The following is a 23,318-nucleotide window of genomic DNA, read 5'->3' on the forward strand; positions in this document are numbered from 1 at the left end:
TCTAACATTCAAGGTAGCTTCATTATAGGTTTTATCAAACCCAACTCAAGTAAGTAACTGTCAATCCTTGCAGACCAAGCTCGAGGTGCCTGTTTTAGGCCATAAAAAGCCTTCTTCAACAAATACACCTTATCATTAGCTCCTTTGGAACCTTAAAGCTGCTCTATATAAATTTCTTCTTCCAGAAATCCATTGAGAAGGCAAATTTTACATCTAGCTCAAATGCCTATCATCCTTGGTGTAATTTTTTTATGTAATTTTCTGATAAATTTTTGCATATAATATTATATTATCATATGGTATATTAATTCTCAATAGCTAATTAAATTTAATTTTTCATTATTATAGTAATAAATTATTATATCTGTATTATAAGTTGATTTCTATTTTTTAATTTTATGTATGTTTAATTTGTCAGTTCTAAATAAAATTAGATTTTTTTTATTATTTTTTTAGTTCTATTATTTATATTGTTTAGGATTTCTTTGATTCTACTCGGGATGCATGCAATGTTTTAATATTTTATAAATGATTAAAGTTAAAACATTAACGTCAATTGGGAACGCCATTTTTAATATATTGATTTGGTGAAAAACAATAATAAGAAATATTATGAGAATGTGTATTGGTTAACGAAATTCTTCCTGCTTACAATTAAGTTACTCAACTTTGGCAAGGCAATATTTTCTTGCTATAATAATAATAATAATAATAATAATAATAATAAAATTTTAGCAGAAAGAACATAAAAGTCTAATCCTTTAATATTTTTAATTATAATTGAGCTATTAACCAATTATAAGAACTTTTTTATACAATTAATAATTATAATAAATTATAATTCAGTAAAATCTAAATCACGTAATATAAATTAAAAAATGAATGATATCAGTTAAATTTTAAATAGTTAATTTCGATAACAAACTTCAAAATAATATTATAAAACTCACCCTAAATAAATAATGCTGGTTATACAATATCTAACATCATTTATTTTTTCAATTTTATAATTGACACGTATAAATTATTTGAAATAAATTAAGATGGATTATTTTTATTATAAAATTAATTAAAATTATTTTAAAATAAAATTTTATAAAAATGCCTTCATGATTTATATTATTTTAAAAATAGGAAGGTATTTTATTTATATGAATAACATTTTAATGAATTTTAATAAATTTTTATCTCTATCTTATAATTATTTATATAAAATTATTTTAATATAATTATATTTAAATTAACATAGAAGAATAAGAAAAAAAATTAATTTTTATCTCTCAAATATATGAATTTTTTTATTAATATTTTTGAAATTTTCATATAATTTAATTTCTTATAAGTTAATTAAAAATATTTCATATAAAATAAATTTATATTTTTCTTAATTATATATATTTCTAAAATTCTTAATTATTATATTAATATATAAATTAATTCTAATTAAAATTGAATTTATAATTCTTATGCCTTATGTAAATACTACTAATTGATAAGCTTTATATATATATATATATATATATATATAAAACAAATGAAAAAAAAATTCAAATTCGTTTATTTATAAAAAGTATTTAATTAGTATGCAGTATATATTAAAAGTACATGTATTTAAAATTTTTAAATAATATATAATTACGTACAAAATATAAAAAATAAGTTATATATATGAGAAAAAATATTTAAATAAATAAACATATATTATTTAAAAAATTAATAATTAAAAGAATATATTAAGTTTGAATTTATTATAAAATTAATATAATTAATCGGATGATTATAATTTATAATACCAATTTTTTTTATTTTAAAATGATACATTATTAAAAGTTTATAAATGCTAATGTTTGTAAATATATAAAAAAATATTTTTTTTAATTTTTTTAATATTATAATGTTATCTTAGCTTGGTAAATAGTAAATATGTATAAAAAGAATTAAAAATTATACTTTAATTATAGAATTGTTATTTTAATTTAATAAATTTATATTTAAATATAAATGCAGCATTACATCCTTTAATAGAATTTTTATTTATTTGGATTTAATAACTTCCTTTATTGAAATATGACATTTACTCCTAAAAAAATAATTATAAAAAAATTTAATTTAAAAATATATTATAAGTTAGTTTAACAAAATATTTTACTTAAATCAAATAATTGTCTATACATTTCTGACTATAATCATTTCAATTAAAAGTAATAATATATTAATATTAGTGTTTTTTATTCTATTAGCATTATTTTTTTTAATTTTTTTATACAAAAAGAACATTTTAGTTATTAATTTATTATTTATAAATAATTTATTAGTATTAATATATTTTTCAATCTTATTTTTAAAATTTTTCTCCATATCATAAAAAAATGAAATTATCATAAAAAAATGAAATTATTTAAAATATTATATATCAAATAAAAATTATTAATATTGATACTTATTGATATAGATATGCACAATTAATTTTGTCAAATAAAACTAAAAAATCAAATTGAAAATAACTAAAAATAAAAAAAAATAGCATTTATATGAAATTATACCAAATTGAATTTATTTTCTATTATGTATATAAACTCTTAAATAGTGTTAAAAAAGTTTAGATTTTTCATGTTAATTATATGTTTTATAAAAATTATAAAATGGTGAAAACTAATTATCCTCAATAAACTCAACATTTATTAATAAATAAAATAATAAATAGTTAAATTTATATATTTATAAAATACTTACAATTATAAAATTATATTATAACAATAATTTTTTCATTATAAATTTCACTTCTACAATTTCTTATTTTCATTGATATACTTTCCTTTAATTTAATCCAAAAATATAAGTGTAAATGAAAAATTATTATATTTCCTTAATAATAATTAATATATTATAACAATATTATATTATATAAAAAATTAATAAAAAATAATATGTAAACATATTAAATTACGATTACATACAATGAGTACAGAAAATATGCAATGTACGTTTAAAAAAAAACTTGTATAGCTAAATAGGTAGGACCCACTTGTCACGTCACTTTAAAAGCACAGAGAGACTTGCCACAATAATATATATTTATGCTATTTAGTAATTTTATTTTTAAATATTAATAATAAGATAACACAAACTTTTAAATGTGAAAAACAAATCTCAAACCCCTGTTAATAAAATGCGCAAACCACATAACCCTAAAATGTACTTATTCCTAAGTTTTTTTTTCCTCTAACATCGTCAATTAATCAGATGTGGTATTAAATATTTAATTAAAATCCCATTTAAATTACAATTAAATAATGAAAAATTAATTTCACTATTCAGTGTCTTCCTCTATGTTTTTCAAAGAAATTGTTCTTCCACTTACACTTATACTGGTCGAAGGGTCTGATGGTATCTCTTTTCCTTATTTTTCTCACCCATCATTCATAATACTTAACATCATAGAATTAGTGTCTCTCTCTGTATTACATTCTTTTTTAGGTGCTCAAGAATATTTAATTTTATACATTTCTTTGTTATTGACTTGTTGACTGGACAAGACCAAGAATCTGCAATCTATATTTACAATCGAAGGATAACTAATTGATGAAATGCTCACCGTTTTGGGATTTCTCCCATATATGAATTCAAAGCATTGAATAAAGAAAAATTAGCAAAAGCAAAATTTTGGAATTTGGCAATTCAATCACAATCCAATATATGAATTGGACTATGATTGAGGGATCAAGTGGATCAACATTTAATGTGAATCAAAAGGTTTTCAGTAACATAAAATATCTTATTTACCCTTGATACTTTTAGAGGTAAAATTTCCTTCCATCTTCTACTCTTCCCTCCTTCAATAATTTCCCTCCAACCACATTCTGTTTTTTTTTTTAGCAAACAATAATAAATTATGTTTTCATTTTCAAGAAAAAATTTTATTTTTTTGTTGAAACTATCAAATAGTGCATGTAATAGTGATAAAAACGGTGATTTTTTTACTATATATTATAAATCAAGGCTAATATGAAGTATAATTTATGTGTTATAATATTAATTAATTATTTTTTTGTTAATTTATATTACATAAATATAATCATAGATTATATTAAATGGAGTTAATTATACATTGATCAATTTATAATTAGCTATATGATATGTAACATAGATCATATGTGATGGTCCATATAGTTAATTGTACATTAATCAATTTAATAATTGACTATGTGGCATGTAAAGTAGATAAGAGGTGAAGGCTTATATATTTAATTTTACATTTATCGATTTTATAATTTACTATATGACATGTCACATAAATCACAGGTTAAGGCTTATATAGTTAATTTTATATTGATCAATTTAATAATTGACTATGTGGTATGTCACATAAATCATAGGTGAAGGTTTATATAATTAATTGTGCATTGATCAATTTAATAATTGACTATGTAACATGTCACATAAATCACAGGTTGAGGCTCATATAGTTAATTTTATATTACTCAATTTAATAATCGATTATGTGGTATATAACATAGATCAGAGATGTCATGACCCAACCTATGGGCCGGACCGGCACTAGGACCTGGGCCAGCCTAAAGCCCCCGAGGCCCGTAGTAAACCTAACTATTTACTTAACCCAACTCTAAGGCCCATTTGGGCCCAATTTCAAGAAATCAACCGGACAGAGTCCGACCATAAAATGGACCTTTCAACGGGGAGTTTTTGACTCACCCGACCTTAAACACAATAAATACTCAATTGGGGAGCTCAGCTCACCCTCCACATACTCATCAGCATAAAAATAAATGGGAGCTCAGCTCCCTCATACAATCCATCAAACATGCATAGAATATTAAGTTTACAAGTCCAAAATAATAATTTAGTTTACAGACCCTTATCAAATAAACATTTCTAACACATGCGGAAATTCTAAGATTTAACAAGTTTATACAAACGTTAATAATCGACCTGCGAGGAAGAAAGCAGGTTAATCTCAAAAATATCCTCCTGTGACCTGAAAAAATATTAAACAGGAGTGAGCGTTTGACTCATAGAGTAAAATATCAATTTTAACCATAATCTCTATAACTATCTAAAACTAATGCACCCTGTAGAGTGAAATGCAACATCAACAACATTTTCACATCATAACATCATAAAGGTAATTTGGAGCACTCACACACCCAGTAATATCAATCATAATATATGGGAGCTGATCCCCTATACAGCTCTCTTAAATCCAACCTGGTGCCAGCGAAGAACTCAAGCCGAACTTTCGCTTAATAAACCAAATCGGGGGTCCCAGAGAAGAACTCAAGCCGTGACTACCCCCCGAAGGATCGGGTCCCAGCAAAGATCTCAAGCCGTGACTACCCGTCCTATCCATAGTCCACACCACATCACACGCACGCCAACGCACGCACACTGCTCCAAATTACCACAGCAACATACATGGCACTTTCACAGTTATGAATGCAACATAAATCGTGCCTAAAGTTTATCTACATAGATATATGCATATAAGTGATGCATGGGCATGCTTGAACATATAATAATAGTGAAATTATAATTAAAATTAATATTTTACTCACAGACTTGATAACGATTCTCGTGGTGGGCGGAGGAAGAAGGTCATTCCTCGCCACTGACAATTACATTACAATTATTTAATACAAATGACTCAATACAATCAAGAAAAGTCCAAATACGTCTTAAGTCGTGCCGAAAATCCGGCAGAGTCTCCCCTATACCTAGGACCTACCCAACCTGCAAAATGGCTCAAAACAAACTTCTATATTTACAATCCATATATCCACAACTCAATCACATCACACAGCCCCTCCTGGGCCCATCAAATCAGTCATCCATCACAATATGTAAAATTTCAATTTAGTCCTTATAATTGATCATTTTTGCATAAACTACCCAAACAAGCTCTAAAAATTCTAAAACTTTGCCCCGCGGTCCTTAGCAATATTACTAGGCTATTGCAAAAAGAATCATAATTTTCTGAGCTACCACGAATATTTTATGAATTTTTAATCCTATTTAAGCACTATAAAATTATGAAAAAGCAAGGTTCGGGTTCACCTTTGCCGATTCTGACTTTGGAAATGCGCTCGGGACGTCTGACAATGGGGGGGGGTAGCCAAAACCTCGGTCCAATTCGGAGACTTTTCCGGTAACGGGTCTGTCTGGCCGGAAATTCATAGACCCGGGCAACTGTCGAATTTCCGCGAATTAAAGATACCTACACGAAGCCCACGACACGGGGGTTAGTACATAAATTTTTCAAAATTTTCTAAGCTCATTTAATGCTCGAAAAGACACTGCGAAGTTCTGTGGGACCCACCGAAAAACGGTGTCGGAAAAATTCGAAATTTATGTCGCCGCGAAGCTCTCGACGAGTGGAGCGCTCTGGTACTCTCGGTTTTCTCGTGGGATTCACGGTTTGCGAGAAATCTAGCCCAAAAATCAAAATGGGCTAAAACTTCCCGGGCAAAAATTGGACAAACCGCTCGATGGATTTCGGTGTTCTTAGTGTCTATGGAAAGCTCTCGACGAGTAGATGAGTTTAGACACAAGACCCGATCCGATTGGTGGCCGGATCGGCCGAATTTTGGCCGGGAAGGTGAACGGTCGCGCACGCGCTGCGCGTCGCTTCTGGAGCCATTTTCCGGCATTCCAAGCGGCGGCCGGCCGTGGGGGAGGGCTAAGGCGGCCCATCGGCGAGGTGGGGAGGCAGGGGAGGTGGCGACGTGGCAAGGGGAGGAGGGAGGAGAGAGAAAAGAGAGAGAGAAGGGGAGGAGGTCAGACGCGCGCGGGGAAGGGAAGAAGAAAAAGAAAAGGCCGGTCCGATTCGACCGGTCCGATCCGGTCTGGTTCGATTCTGCCGGTTCGATTCAGGATACAAAATTTTGAATTTTTACTCTGCCTCGGGACCGAAAATGAGGTTCAAAAATTTTGAAAAAATTCCAGAAAACTCAGAAAAATTCGTAGATTCCAAATATATTTTTAATTTTGCCACGTGGTCTTTAAATTAATTTTTAAAAATCATCAAAGTTTATATTTTCGGAAAATTGAACCCGATTTTTAAAATCCGAAAAATCTCAAAAAAAATCCTAAAATTTAAATAAAATTAAAATACCAAAAATGCTCATAAAATAATAAAATTTAAAATTTTGGGGTGTTACATTCTTCCCCCCTTACAGAAAATTCGCCCTCGAATTTTACACAAGGCAGAATAAAGCACATGATTACACATTGAACAAATAAGGGTACTTGCTACGCATGTCCCGTTCTGACTCTCAGGTGCACTCTTCCACCGACTGACTCCTCCATAACACCTTAACCATAGGGATCTATTTGGATCTTAGCTGTCTCACTTGGTAGTCCACTATGGCTACAGGTTGCTCCTCAAATGTCAAGTTCTCTTTTTGCTCTATTACATCTGGTTGTAGTACATGAGAAGGATCTGGAATGTATTTCCTGAGCATGGAGATGTGAAATACGGGATGAACGTGAGAAAGGTTAGGTGGTAGCTCCAACCGGTAGGCAACTGCTCCAACTCTATCCGTAACCTCAAAAGGTCCGATATACCGAGGTGCCAACTTGCCCTTCTTTCCAAATCTCATGACTCCCTTCATCGGAGAAACCTTCAGGAATACATAGTCGCCTACTGCAAACTCCACATCCCTCTGTCTGGGGTCTGCATAGCTCTTCTGCCTACTGAAAGCTGTTTTCAATCGTTCCCTAATTAAAGGAACTACCTCTGAAGTATACTGCACTAGGTCTACATCATGCACCTTCGCTTCTCCCATTTCCGTCCAACACAGAGGAGACCTACACTTTCTTCCATATAATGCCTCATAGGGTGCCATCCCTATGCTGGAATGATAACTGTTGTTGTAGGCAAACTCCACCAAAGCTAGCTGATCATCCCATTGACCTCCAAAATCCAAAACACTCATGCGAAGCATGTCTTCCAGTGTTTGGATTGTGCTTTCGGACTATCCGTCTGTCTGAGGGTGGAAGGCCGTACTGAAGTTCAACTGTGTGCCAAGTGCCTCCTGTAACTTTCTCCAAAACCGAGAAGTGAACTGGGGCGCTCTGTCAGATATTATGGAAGCTGGAACTCCATGCAATTTGACTATTTCTCGAATGTAGAGTCGGGCGTACTGTGCCACCGAATACGTAGTCTTCACAGGCAAAAAGTGAGCTAATTTGGTTAGACGGTCCACAATTACCCATATCGAATCATATCCTCACGTGGTACGAGGCAACCCAGTCACAAAATCCATAGTGATCATTTCCCACTTCCATTCTGGGATAGGGAGCTCTTGCAGCTTCCCTGACGGTCTCTGGTGTTCAAACTTCACCTTCTGACAAGTCAAGCACTTGGACACAAAGTCTGCTATGTCTCTCTTCATGCCATTCCACCAGTAGCTATCTTTCACATCATGGTACATCTTGGTGGAACCTGGGTGGACACTGTACAGTGTATAGTGTGCCTCTTGCATGATTTCATTTCTGAGATTGTCCACATCGGGCACACATATCCTTGAACCTTGCACTAGGGCGCCATCATTTGCAAATCCAAAGTCACCACCTTCACCTTGTTGTACTCTTTCTATGATCTTCATCAATTGTTGGTCTCTGTGCTGGGAAACTCTAACTCTGTCTCTCAAGTCTGGCCTCACTGAAAAATGAGCCAGTAATACCCCCTCATCTGAAAGATCTAGGATTAAACCTTGATCCATCAACTCATGTACCTCCAGAATTAACGGTCTCTTCTCTGCTGAAATGTGCGCCAAACTGCCAGAAGATTTTCTGCTCAAAGCATCTGCTACTACATTGGCTTTCCCAGGGTGGTACTGGATGGTGCAATCATAGTCTTTCAGAAGCTCCATCCATCTCCTCTGTCTCAAGTTTAAATCCCTCTGTTGGAAGATGTATTTCAAACTCTTGTGGTCGGTGTATATCTCGCACACTTCACCATACAGGTAGTGTCTCCAGATTTTTAGTGCAAAGACTACAGCTGCCATTTCCAAATCATGGGTGGGGTAGTTCTGCTCATGCCTCTTCAGCTGTCTTGAAGCATAAGCCACTACTTTTCCATTCTGCATCAAAACACACCCTAGGCCAACTCTGGAGGCGTCACAGTACACGGTGTATCCTTCACCACTCATAGGTAGTGTCAACACAGGGGCGGTGGTTAGACACTCCTTAAGCTTCTGGAAGCTCTTCTCACAGTCATCTGTCCAAATGAATGGAACATTCTTCCGAGTTAACTTAGTTAGGGGAGCCGCTATCCTGGAAAAATCTTGCACAAAACGCTTATAGTAGCCAGCTAAACCCAGAAAACTTCGCATCTCAGTGACTGTTGTAGGCCTAAGCCAATCAGTTATAGCTTCAATTTTCTTGGGATCCACTTGAATGTCGTCACTAGAAACCATGTGTCCCAAGAATGAGATGCTTTCTAGCCAAAATTCACATTTTGAAAATTTGACATATAGCTGGTGCTCCCTCAACGTCTACAACACCATCCTCAAGTGCCACACGTGTTCTTCCTCGGTCCGAGAGTATACCAAAATGTCATCTATGAATACGATGACAAAACGATCCAAAAATGGCTTGAACACCCAGTTCATCAAGTCCATGAAGGCTGCTGGTGCATCAGTGAGTCCAAAAGACATCACCAAGAACTCATAATGACCATATCTTGTCCTGAATGCCGTTTTGGACACGTCCTCATTCCTGATTCTCAACTGATGGTAGCCTGATCGCAAGTCTATCTTGGAAAAGAATCTAGCCCCTTGAAGCTGATCAAACAGATCATCGATCCGAGGAAGTGGATACTTGTTCTTCACAGTCACCTTGTTCAGCTGTCTGTAGTCAATACACAACCTCAATGACCCATCCTTCTTTCTCACGAATAGAACAGGAGCGCCCCAAGGTGAAGTGCTCGGACGTATGAAACCTTTGTCCAACAGCTCCTGTAGTTGCTCCTTTAACTCTTTCAATTCTGCTGGGGCCATCCTGTAAGGTGGCATTGATATGGGGTTTGTACCCGGAACAACATCAATGCAGAACTCTATTCCCCTTTCTGGTGGCAACCCTGGAAGCTCTTCAGGGAAGACATCCATGAATTCTCTGACAATAGGAACATTTTTCACGTTGACACCTTCTACAGATGTATCTCTCACCAATGCCAAATACCCTTGGCATCCACGCCTCAACATTTTTCTAGCACTAATTGCTGACACCAAGTTATATGGAGCCAGGCTCCTGTCACCATCAAAGCTAAACTCTTCCACACCGGGTATGTGGAAATACACCTTTTTGTTCCTGCAGTCTAAAGTGGCATAATGAGTTGCCAACCAATCCATCCCCAAGATTACATCAAAATCCATTACTGGTAGAGGAACTAAGTCTACTGGGAGAATCTTTCCATCCACTACTACTGGGCTACCCGGAAAAACCATATCTACATCTATGTTGTCACTAAGTGGGGTAGCTACCAACAAAGGACATTCTAAGGTTGTAGGGTTTCTACCCAACCTCATTGCAAACACAGGGGAGACAAATGAGTGCGTAGCACCTGGATCTATTAAAACACGAGCCTCATAGGAACAGAGCAGAAGAAAACCTGCCACAACTGCATTTGAAGCCTGAGCATCCTGATGGGTCAGGGTGAAAACCCGAGCTTGACCCCTACCCTGAGTGGCGTAACTCGACATCGACTTCTACCTCTGACCGCCTCCAAATCCACGTCCCCCTTGTCCTCAGCCCTGTTGGCCACTAAACTGACTACCTGCCATGCTGGAAGCACCCGAATACAACTGGCGAGGAACATTTGCAACAGAACCCTGTGACCCCATCTGTGGCTCACTGAACACGGGGCATTCCCTAGCAAAGTGACCTGGTTGGCCACACCTGAAGCATACTCCTGAACCCATCAAAAGACTGATCAGACATCATGGCCAGGTTCGCATACCTTCTGTCAAGCCCCTTTAGGAATCTTTTCACCTTCATAGTTTCTGTAGCTACTGCTGTAGGGGCATATCTGCTCAATTCCAGAAATTCTATAGCATATTCATCTACAGACCTGCCATTCTGTCTTAAGGCCTCAAAGGCCCACTGCTTTTGATCCCTGAAGCTTTATGGCACAAACCGATTGATGAACAGTTCCACAAACTGAGTCCACGACAAACCCTCCATCCGAGGTAATATATAGTCATTCATCCATTGTCTAGGCATAGGCCCCATGACATGCTGCATACACTCTATTAGTCTTCTATCAGTCAACTGTAATTCTGTTCCTGCCTGTCTGCAGGAATCCAAAAACCGATATGCATCGTCTGACACATCATAAGTACCAGGCACCAACTTCTTGAAATTGATGATCTGTTTGTAAGGTTCTCCTCTTAGTGCGGTGGACTGCTGCTGCTGTGGAGGGTGGACCATATACTGCGCCATCATATCGATGGTCCTCTGCAAACCAGCTAGAGTAGCTGCCATGGGGTCCATAGGACCCTGTGCCATGAAAGACTGATCCTGAACTGTTGGCAGCTGCTCTTCTACTTGAGCAGCTCTAGGCCTCCTACCCCGCCTCCTCGGGGCAGGCGCCTTATCTTGTGCTGACACCTCGTCAGGCACATCTGGTTTTGGTGCAGTGGCAGCTCTCCTGCTTCTACGCATTTTCCTGAAATTCAGCAGCATTAGCCTACAAAATTAAAAATTACTCATTACACAGCTCTATAGATTCATATTTACACATAATATATGAAGCAGAAACTAGAAGCAAAGATGACAATGCAAGACGAATGTGGACCCTATTTTTCCGCATGTGACTCCTAGTAGACTCTTCCCAACACTTTAGATAAACATTCCCTAAGAATCTGGAGCCTAAGCTCTTATACCACATTTGTCATGACCCAACCTATGGGCCGGACCGGCACTAGGACCTGGGCCAGCCTAAAGCCCCCGAGGCCCGTAGTAAGCCTAACTATTCACTTAACCCAACTCTAAGGCCCATTTGGGCCCAATTTCAAGAAATCAACCGGACAGAGTCCGGCCATAAAATGGACCTTTCAATGGGGAGTTTTTGACTCACCCGACCTGTAAACACAATAAATACTCAATTGGGGAGCTCAGCTCACCCTCCACATACTCATCAGCATAAAAATAAATGGGAGCTCAGCTCCCTCATCCAATCCATCAAACATGCATAGAATATTAAGTTTACAGGTCCAAAATAATAATTTAGTTTACAGACCCTTATCAAATAAACATTTCTAACACATGCGGAAATTCTAAGATTTAACAAGTTTATGCAAATGTTAATAATCGACCTACGAGGAAGAAAGCAGGTTAATCTCAAAAATATCCTTATGTGGCCTGAAAAAATATTAAACAGGAGTGAGCGTTCGACTCAGAGAGTAAAATATCAATTTTAACCATAATCTCTATAACTATCTAAAACTAATGCACCCTATGGAGTGAAATGCAACATCAACAACATTTTCATATCATAACATCATAAAGGTAATTTGGAGCACTCACACACCCAGTAATTTCAATCATAATATATGGGAGCTGATCCCCTATACAGCTCTCTTAAATCCAACCTGGTGCCAGCGAAGAACTCAAGCCGGACTTTCACTTAATAAATCAAATCGGGGGTCCCAGCGAAGAACTCAAGCCGTGACTACCCCCCGAAGGATCGGGTCCCAGCGAAGATCTCAAGCCATGACTACCCGTCCTATCCATAGTCCACACCACATCACACGCATGCCAACGCACGCACACTGCTCCAAATTACCACAGCAACATACATAGCACTTTCACAGTTATGAATGCAACATAAATCGTGCCTAAAGTTTATCTACATAGATATATGCATATAAGTGATGCATGGGCATGCTTGAACATATAATAATAGTGAAATTACAATTAAAATTAATATTTTACTCACAGACTTGACAACGGTTACTGTGGCGGCTGGGCGGAGGAAGAAGGCTGTCCCGGCTCACCTGACAATTACATTACAATTATTTAATACAAATGACTCAATACAATCAAGAAAAGACCAAATACGTCCTAAGTCGTGCCGAAAATTCGGCAGAGTCTCCCCTATACCTAGGACCTACCCAACCTGCAAAATGGCTCAAAACACACTTCTATATTCACAATCCATATATCCACAACTCAATCACATCACACAGCCCCTCCTGGGCCCATCAAATCAGTCATCCATCACAATATGTAAAATTTCAATTTAGTCCTTATAATTGATCATTTTTGCAAAAACTACCCAAACAAGCTCTAAAAATTCTAAAACTTTGCCCCGCGGTCCTTAGCAATATTACTAGGCTATTGCAAAAAGAATCATAATTTTCTGAGCTACCACGAATATTTTATGAATTTTTAATCCTATTTAAGCACTAGAAAATTACGAAAAAGCAAGGTTCGGGTTTACCTTTGCCGATTCCGACTTTGGGAACGCGCTCGGGACGTCTGACAATGGGGGGGTAGCCAAAACCTCGGTCCAATTCGGAGACTTTTCCGGTAACGGGTCTGTCTGGCCGGAAATTCATAGACCCGTGCAACTGTCGAATTTCCACGAATTAAAGATACCTACACGAAGCCCACGACACGGGGGTTAGTACATAAATTTTTCAGAATTTTCTAAGCTCATTTAATGCTCGAAAAGACACTGCGAAGTTCCGTGGGACCCACCGAAAAACGGTGTCGGAAAAATTTGAAATTTATGTCGCCGCGAAGCTCTCGACGAGTGGAGCGCTCTGGTACTCTCGGTTTTCTCGTGGGATTCACGGTTTGCGAGAAATCAAGCCCGAAAGTCAAAATGGGCTAAAACTTCCCAGACAAAAATTGGACAAACCGCTCGATGGATTTCGGTGTTCTTGGTGTCTATGGAAAGCTCTCGACGAGTAGATGAGTTTAGACACAAGACCCGGTCCGATTGGTGGCCGGATCGGCCGAATTTTGGCCGGGAAGGTGAATGGTCGCGCTGCGCGCACTGCGCGTCGCTTCTGGAGCCGTTTTCCGGCGTTCCAGGAGGCTGCCGGCCGTGGGGGAGGGCTGAGGCGGTGCGCCGGCGAGGTGGGGAGGCAGGGGAGGTGGCGGGGCTGCAAGGGGAGGAGGGAGGAGAGAGAAAAGAGAGAGAGAAGGGGAGGAGGTCGGACGCGCGCGGGGAAGGGAAGAAGAAAAAGAAAAGGCCGGTCCGATTCAACCGGTCTGATCCGGTCCGGTTCGATTCAGCCGGTTCGATTTAGGATACAAAATTTTGAATTTTTACTCTGCCTCGGGACCGAAAACGAGGTCCAAAAATTTCGAAAAAATTTCAAAAAACTCAGAAAAATTCGTAGATTCCAAATATATTTTTAGTTTTGCCACATGGTCTTTAAATTAATTTTTAAAAATCATCAAAGTTTATATTTTCGGAAAATCGAACCCGATTTTTAAAATTCGAAAAATCTCAAAAAAAATCCTAAATTTTAAATAAAATTAAATACCAAAAATTCTCATAAAATAATAAAATTTAAAATTTTGGGGTGTTACAAGAGATTAAGTCTCATATAGTTAATTGTAAAATGATCAATTTAATAATTGACTATTTAGCATGTAACATAGACTAGAGGTGAAGGCTTATACATTTAACTTTAAATTGATCAATTTAATAATTGACTATGTAACATGTAACATAGATCAGATGTGAAGACTTATATAGTTAATTTTACATTGATCAATTTTATAATTGACTACGTGACATGTCACATCGATCACAAGTTAAGGCTCATATGATTAATTTTACATTGATCAATTTAATAATTGACAATATGACATGTCTCACACACACATACACATATTGCAATATGTTGTTTTTAATAAAAATATAAATATATTTATTTTATTTTTTAGTATTTATAAATAGCTATATTATTGAAAAAATTAAGAGTAAAATGTTTGCATATACTACCAAACATAGAGAACAAATTTATTGTAAGCTAAATATTTTAGGAAGAATGACAATATTTTATGGCATGGAGGGGAATGTATGTTTAAGAGTATAATTTGAGAGATTCTTTAGTTAATAGTCAACATAATTAAAAGAGCCATTTTATAATCTAAAAAAAAATAATTGCTATAATATTGTTTCCATATTTACGATGAACCTCTATTAGTTAGACTTAAAAATGACTTTACTTCTCCCAAAACCAAGCACATTTTCTTTCACTTTTAGAAGAAGAGAAAATCTTCTAGCCATTTAAACACACCCTTTCTTCTCCCAAACTAATTCTCTCTTCTGTCATGCAAAACTATTTCTCCATCAATTGTTTTCTTTGATTCTCTTTGACAATATGAGTTCACAAAGTACTCTATTAGCAATAAATCAAAGATGCATTAGGGCCACCTAAACCCATTCATCTCTTTGTTGCAGAGTCTACAGTAGGACGAAACCGAAGTGGCATACAAGAGTTGTAATTTTTACCACAAATTTATTTATAGAGATCACAAATTGGTATGAGCACAATTTTTTTACCCATTTATCTTTTTTTTTTTTTTCCAAAACCCATTCATCCTTTTTTTTTTCTTCCGAATTTATATAATAGAAAAAAAATATAGTTGATGATTGCATGTGAACCAAACTATATAATGTAGGCAAAATTAAGTTTTTTTTTTTCTAGATATACCTTAATATAAAGTAAAATGTTAATTTTTTTATGTTTTTTTTTGAAACTACCTCAATCTCATTTATTAATATAATTTGTTCAACAATGGTTGATGTGTAATAATGCGTTAAGTGCTTTTTTTGGGTTAAAAAATCACTCGTAGGATAGTCATTTTGTTATAGTTTAATTTGTTATAATTTGATTGTGATCATTTCTTTAGAACGTTGATTGCTTGGTTGTGATAATCTCCTCTGTCAAATTGCATTTTTCTCATCATAAGTTGATTGCAATGATTGTGATAGTTTCCTTTGTTATTATATATCACCCTAATCCAAATATGAATATTTTCTCACAGAAAATTCATGCACACATCATCCAATAATTAGGCCAGCCATTAAGAGATTATGTCATTTATCGTGTGCAAGGTTATGAGGAACACTCTTGGAAAGCAAGAGTCACATTAGAAAATTTTCCAAATAGAGATTATTATGTTACTTTTCTTAATGAAGGTCTTAAGAATATGCTAGAATGATATGGTATGAAACCTCTATGGATCATATGTTTCAAGATTGTTTCACATGAGATTGTGGATGTATCTGTATTCATAAGAAATGGGTACGAGGCAAAATATAGAGATACACCTCCTCCACTTGTTAATGATGCTGCTGATGAACTACAATAAGATGTAGTAGAAATACTTGTTGATGGAGGCTGTGTGGAAGATAGTGATAAAGATAGTGATGAGGACAGAGAAAAAGAGAGTGACGAAGACAATGAGAATTGGCATCTTGATAATAAAGTGTTGTTAAATTTCTATCCATTTCAAGTTTTTTACCCCTATAAGATTAGTTAAGCGTACATATTTTAATAATACAAAGCTATACTTTTTTTAGTGCATTTATATGTGACTCCATTGAAACCAAGGGATTCAAGATTTGTTTGTGGGCTGAACAAATATGACTACAAATACAAAGTGGTTAGTAAATCTTTAATATACTTTATATGATGAGTCATTATAGGTGATTTTTATTATAGTTTTATAAATATTTTCCATTTGTACTCATAATTTGCTTTTCTTTTTCATATTATACAACAAAACATTCTCATTGAATTAATTAGAAATCATGCTGGTGCTGTGAGGAAGAGGTTGTATGTTTACATCATTGAGAAGCAAATATATTAGAGGTGTGAGTATGTGCCAAGGAATAATGCCAAAGGAATGATGAAGAAAGGAATGATTGAGAATGGATGGATCTAATTTGTAATAGTCCACAACTTGAAGAAAATTGATACAGTGGAGTTCATTATGACTACAAATGAATCAAAATATGTTCTCTTTTACACCATAATTAGAAGGCAAAATTAGAAATATGTTGTTTTTTAATTTATCATAAGAACAATATATATGTGTGTGTGTGTGTGTGTGTGTGTGTGTTTTATTTAAAGAACTAAACTTTTAAAACCTTTTTTGCTTGTATATACTTTTAAAATGTGGATGGAGGATGTTTCATCTCACTTAGTTATTGTGATTTTATATTCAAGTTTTATACGTTCTATAGTTGTTTATATTAATATTATTATATTATTGTTTGTTATATTAATCTTATTTTATTACAGTTTCTTATATTAATAAACTTAAGTTATAGTTCTTTAGTCAAGTACAATATATAGTGTTAAGTACTATAATAAAATAAGAATTAAATAATGTTATAAGTTTATAATACAGCAACATCCCATGCATATTAATTCTCATTTCACAACGCTGAGAGAAAAAGAGGACTGTTGAATCTGACTCTAGGATGATTGACTTAGCCTCCTATCTTTCTTGCTAATTGGATTGCTTCCAGCATTGCCCAAGCTTCTCCAAACAGAGACGAGGAACAAAAAATTTCCTTGGCTGACCCATTAATAAGACTCCAAAAATGATTTCTATCCACCACCACAATTTTTTTTTTTTGTTATCTCTTTTTTTCAGCTTATATTGATGTAGATTAATTGAGGAAGTAATAATATGTTTGACAGCATTCAATACTATAAAAACTACAAACAAGATCCACTACACCAATAAATTTCTTACTAAGTTATAATACAATTCATTTTCAAACTTATGCCGTTACATAAATCTTAACAGTTAAGCAAATCTTGTCACAATCTATAATGAAATTCTTAACTAAACATCATTGTAATTCTTTTTTATTTTTTATTTTTTTAGATTGTCATGTTTTCTTTTTTAAGAAAACAACACTATCCTTTTTATACTTAATTTCATTTGCTGACATTATAATTCAATTAGTAAACAATTAATAGACAAAAAATGTAGGAAAAAATATTAATTTTCATTAATATTGAATATTTCTTTGATGAACACAAACTAATATACATCCCAATAAATATAGCAACTATCAATTGATTGAAATATGAATTATTAGATACATTCTCTTTCCCTAAATTTCTACATTTGATATTGATGCAGTAACATTAGATGATAAAGTTTCTCCATCTAAAGATGTACTTACATTTCTCTTTGACTCAAAATAATAATTATAAGTTTCAATAGCCTCTGCCTCCGTATCATAAGATTTGTATAAACTTTTACTAACTCCAATAACGTTAAGTACAAATTCATGCCATGAAGTGTATATTCTAGAATTAACACCTTCAAAAATAATATAATACTTTGTATTCTTCTTCCTTTATCCATAGTAAGCTGAAAAATGAAAAATAATAGAAAAAAGAGGATTCAAATAAATGATATTATGTTATTTGAAGATGAAATCAACTACGACTCTAATGAAAATTGGAGGAAGTGGAAAAAAAAAAAAAGATGAAGATGAAGATAGAGGGGGCATATCTCAAGTAAATGTTAGGCAAGAAGAAGAAGATGGAGATTTTCTTGTTAGAGAGAGGGAAGGAAGGAGGGCTTACAAAAGGGGCAGTGTATAGAAGGAATGAAGATGAAGATGATGTTTTTGAATAAAAATTGAAGAAAAATGAGAGAGGGGGGTGTATAAAAGAAGAGAGCATATAGGAGGAGGAGATAAAATAAAAAAAATAAATAAATGTAGAGTTAAAAAAAAATTAAAGTGGCAAACATAATTAATTGGCATGTGCATAAAAGGCAGTAACTTTACCTTGAGACTTGTAATGTTTAATGGATGAGAAAGAATTTGTAATTTGAATTTTAAATTATGCATATTATTTTAGAAAAATCTCTATAAGGGCAATAGTATAAAAGTATAATTTTTTAATGAATGAAATTACATAAATGATCATATTGATCCATATTAAATATGGATCCACTTGATCACTCAAACTTTTTCCATATGAATTTGAAGAATGAAACAAAAAATAATTGATCAAATCCATCAAAACCAAATACAAAATTAATCATCAACTCAAACAAAAAAAACCCTAGAAAAATACAAAGAGAGCAATGGATGAAAATGATTTGGAGGAAAACAATGAACTATGGAGAGTTGGCTTTTCTTTTTGTTAGTAATTACATTAATTAATACCCAGTTGTTGAAATTCCATTTCTGGTGTCAAAGAATGAAGTTAAAAAATAAACTCCATAAAATAAGAGAAGAAGTGATGTTGTTTGAAGAATCTTCACGGGTATAAATTTGTAAAATAATAAAGAACATCGAGTGATTAGCTCAAGTCAAAATGAAGAATTGAATGATGAAAATAGAAAATAAATGAGAGAATAAGCATTTCTTCTGCAAGCATACTGTGAATATATATTAAATAGTGCTTAATTTATGGCATTAATAGTAGCTTAATAATATGTTGATATATTATATCACCTAGTTGTATATTAAAGAATTAATATTAGAATAAATAAGCATAAATTATTTGATACTTGTTTGTGTTTTTATGAATTTAATGTCATGTTAATATTTAAATAAAAACAAAGGGATTAAATTTATACTTAAGTCTTAGTATTATTTATAAGTTATGATCTTTATTTATAAATACAAATTAAATTATTATTCATATTATATATAAATTGTATTGATGTTATCATGCTTATGTCTATAAGTTTTAATAATGAATTAAATTTATTCAAGTCTTAGAATTAGAGTGCTTGTCTTAATTTATAAACTACTCAAATTAGTTTATAAGTTCTAAAAATAGGTTAGCCGGTTTATTTATAATAATTTTTAGACTTATAAGTTAATCTTATAAACTAAATAAACTATGGAACTTAACTTTTTATTTTAATACTTATAAGGCCTGTGTTATAAATTGGTTTGACCAAGTATTTTATTATATTATTTTTATTTAATTTTTAAAATTGTTTATCATAAATCTAATTTAATATTATTTTTAGTCATTTTAATAATAAATATATTTATAAGTTATTTTTTATTAAATACATTAATTACTTATCAGTCACCTATAAATATTTTAATCAAATATATAACTGTTTAAAACTTTAAATACTTATAAACTCAAATTAGTTTATAAGTATTGGTGCTTATAAATTGATTTTCATAAATTAAGTCAAACACCCTTTTAGTTTAGCCCAAAAATAGATCATGGCACTGCAATTGTACTCCTTCAAACTTCTACTCACACTTTTAATGCAATAGTATTGAAGTCGTTTCCAAAACTACGAAGTCTCTAATTCGAATATCAATAGAAACCATTTGTAAAAAATAAAAAAAAAATAAAAAAAAATAAAAAATTGAAACATTATTCTACACATTGTAAGCCAATCCATGATAAACATATTTATTTATTTTCTTTTAAAAAAAACTGAGTCATGAATATATTATAAGTGATGTTTTAAGAATAATTCAATAGGTAGTTACGTTTAAATAAAATTATAACAAAATATTTCAATTTGAAATAAATTTTCAAAATGGAAAATTTTGGATTAAATATCAATTGAAGCTAGTTGTGTTATTATTTGTCACACGTGATGATAGCAAGTGACAACGGCATTTACCACACAAAACCACAAATCAGATAGAGAAATCTTACATATTTCCACCCAAGAAGTTACAGCAACAACGGAATACAACTTCCACAGTATGCTTACCAGAAATCATCACCACCCTTCCACAGCCGTAAACGTTATGTAGGATTCTTATTATCGGAAATAAATATTATATTATTAAAGAGAAATAAATACATTTATATTAATAATTAATGATATGAAGAAATTAATATATAATAATAAGATAATTTATTTAAAAAAAATATTATTAGAGACAAATTTATTTAATTTTAAAAATAAATTTAAAAATTTTAGTATAAACAATTAAGGTTAATTTAATTTATCTTTAAAAATAAATTTAAGGGCAAATAATATTGTATGTTCAAATGGAAAGAGAGACAATTATTTTGTCTTTATAAGTTATTAATGTAGATAAATATATTTATCTCTGAAGGTTAAATTAGTGTCAAATATATATTTATTTCCATATTTATCTCGAATTACATTTAGGGACAATAATAAATAAGATAAATAAGTATTTATCTTTAAAAATATATAGAGGCAAATAAATAGTTTTTTGACTAAAAAATTTTTAGTCTTGAAATAATAATTTTAGTGTTGCGTTATAATCTTTTTTTTTTTTTTACAATTTTAAATATATTAGCTTAATTATTTTTCATAGCATTAAAAATTATGAACATTTTTATATTTAGGTGAAGGAAAATCACTTTAGAGCACTCTCTTAATTTGAACCCAAGAGGTATGTGATGAAGATCAAAACAAGTACGCATGTAGTTTCTTTCTTCTGCAATTATTGACATTTACCAAAAAATTTAGAATTTTAATAAAAAATCATAAGACATGTTTTATATGCCGATTTTCATAAATTTTGAAAATAATTTTCATGTTATTATATACATATAATTTTCAAAGTAAAATAATTATATATTCTAATGAGACAATTATTTTGATATATGAAAACAAATTTTAATTTATAATGTGGTAAATATTTTTTACAGTTCAGATTATTAAAAATTAGCAATGATATTATATATTATATAAATTAAAAGTTTATCACATTGAAAATATCTAATATTTATTATGATCATTAAAAATATGTATTTACTCATTAAATTAGTGATTTCAATATATATTATGATTACATGCATATATAAATAAGATTTCAAATAAAATTAGTTAGTTATTATTAGTTATATTTACATATTTATTTATTAAAATTAATATGGAGTTGTATTTTTATTTATTAATTAATTAATATTATTTACAAATTTTTCCACTATTTATATATTAAAAATTAGTTATTAAATAGAATTCCAGTTAATTATATGAGGATTTATATTCTAATTAAAATAAGATAATTTTGTCTCTTTTGTTTCAACGTTGGTTTCTATTTTTTTTTTTTTTTAATTATTAGCTCAATTGTATTTAGATTAATATTTATTGATTAAAAATTTTAAATTTATATAAAATTTAAATTAATTTAAATAATAAAAATTAAAATAAATTAATTTCAATAACTAATTAAATTTAATCATTCATTATTATAATAGTAAACTATTAATAGTAAACTATTATGGATATTTTTAAAAATTTCAATGTCACCCTTCATACATTTATAAATAGATAGATAATAGATATACAGTTCCATCTGATTTCTACATGTTCTTTTGAACTTTACGATAATGATGATGTAAGATTGTAGAACTCCAAGACTGTGTAAAGGTTATTTACAATTTCGTTTGTTTCTAGATAAATCAATGCATTCAAGCCTTCAGATCAAAAAATTCGATGTGCCCTTAGATGTAATGGTGAACATAAATTTGTTTTTTTAGCTATGCAATGCTCCTACAATAGATAACAAGATTCAAATTCTATCTAGTCTTGACAAAGATTACATACCCTATAAATTGCTAATTCATGATTTCTAAGTCGTAGGGATTTCTGAAGTTCTTCAAGAGCTCTGGAATGTCATAACCAAGCATGTCATCAACAGCTTGTATCATTTAGGCTTTAACTTTTCAAACTTGTCAATATTGTAACCTCTTTCTAGTACTCAACATTTGGGAAATCACCTGGAGGCAAGTGGAACTCCCTTTGAGCCTTTCCAAACTCATCTTCCATGTTAGTTTATTCTTTTTCAAAATTTTAATGTATTTTTGGAGTGCTAGTATTAATTTTTGAACTGTGAGCAAGGTTGAGGTGATGTCTGAACGCAGAACAAGATTAATTTCTCACAAAAGAAAGAAAATTGCAGAATATGGTTAATTTCTCAACTGGTGATGTCTGATTCTCAACTGGTGATGTCTGATTCTGAAATCTATCGTATTGTGGGGTTGATTTATTGCTTTAGTTTACATATATGATCTATCTTTGTTTACAAGTGAAGTTCTTGAATCTTTATCATCCCTTGATTTCTTGATAGCTATCTTTCAATCACCTTGATGCTTGAGCTTTTCAATATCCTTTGATTATTTAGGTCATTAAATCAAATTCATCCAACTCATCAATAGATCAATCGCATCATGTTTTTGTCTTTTATTTTTCTCAAATCAAATTAAAGAAATTTAGAATATTTTCTTTTAATCAATAATGTGTATGGGTCTCTTTGTGAAGCCTATGATCATGGGGCTATAGATTGTCCATTGGGCTCAGCCCAATGGCGCTCAACAGCTCCC

This window comes from Hevea brasiliensis, chromosome 7, assembly GCF_030052815.1.
Source record: "Hevea brasiliensis isolate MT/VB/25A 57/8 chromosome 7, ASM3005281v1, whole genome shotgun sequence".
NCBI lineage: Eukaryota > Viridiplantae > Streptophyta > Magnoliopsida > Malpighiales > Euphorbiaceae > Hevea > Hevea brasiliensis.